This window comes from Tupaia chinensis, unplaced genomic scaffold (assembly GCF_000334495.1).
Source record: "Tupaia chinensis unplaced genomic scaffold, TupChi_1.0 Scaffold000028_1, whole genome shotgun sequence".
In the NCBI taxonomy this organism is placed as follows: domain Eukaryota; kingdom Metazoa; phylum Chordata; class Mammalia; order Scandentia; family Tupaiidae; genus Tupaia; species Tupaia belangeri.
This window is the reverse complement of record NW_006159458.1, coordinates 7,887,319-7,888,316: the sequence shown is the minus strand read 5'-3', so window position 1 is coordinate 7,888,316 and position 998 is coordinate 7,887,319. Positions and strand designations below refer to the sequence as shown.

The following is a 998-nucleotide window of genomic DNA, read 5'->3' as shown; positions in this document are numbered from 1 at the left end:
TGTTTGACCAGAGAGAGACAGAGGGTGAGACTGAGAGAGAGAGGAAGTGAGAAAGCAAGCCACCAGATTCAGGACTTGAACCCTGGTGGGCCATATGGGCGTGTCCAGCGCCTTAACCACCACGCCACCTGCTGGTCCCAACCACTCTTTAATCCATTAAAAACTTCCCAACTGACTCAGTCCAAGAATAGATATAGTCTCCTCAGAGTTACTCTAAACTTTTGGGTTCCTCTTAGGACTTTTTACACATTGTCTTTCATTAAAATCTGTGCATGTCTTACTTTACGATTATTGTTGTCGGTATTTCTTTTTCATATCTTTCACATATACTGCATGAAAAATAGGCCTTAAATTTGCTGAATATCAGATCAAAAGTACACACATACCTAATGTATAAAAATTTAAAAGCTAATTAACTGCTTAGTAAAATATATTCCATTTTCCCATCTTGGCAAACCTATTTTCAAAATGACCTGGAAGTAAATATAAAGAACATGAGATACTACTTCACACCCATTAGGCTAGCTACCATCAGAAAACCAGAAAACGACAAATATTGGCAAGGAAGTGGACAAACTGGAACCCTGCACATTGCTGATGGGAGTGTAAAATGGGAATTACTGTAAGACCCAGTAATTCTACATGTATAACCCAAAATAGTCCAAAGATCTGAAAAGGTATCTGTATACCTATGTTCACAATAGCAACAGACACATATCCAAAAGGTGGAAACCAGTCTAATGTCAACACAATGAATCAACAAAATGTGGTACACACTTAGAGGGAAATATTACTTGGCTCTAGAAAATGAAATCCTAGTACATGCTACAACACAAAAGAACTTTAAAGATATTATGCTAATCTGAGCCAGTCAAAAAAGGGTGGATATTGAAAAGATTCCACTTTTAAGAAGTAACCAGAGTACACAAATTTATAGAGATAAAAAATAGAACAGTGGTTGTCAGGACCAGGGAGGAAGAAGGAATAGGAATTTAATA

General features: G+C 37.2%; 1 protein-coding gene across 12 annotated transcripts in view; it reads right to left on the bottom strand.

The window, feature by feature from the left end:
- Positions 1–998, bottom strand: part of SOX5 (SRY-box transcription factor 5) — a 1,018,333-nt gene that overhangs the window by 94,650 nt on the left and 922,685 nt on the right. The gene's annotated exons all lie outside the window — the stretch shown is intronic.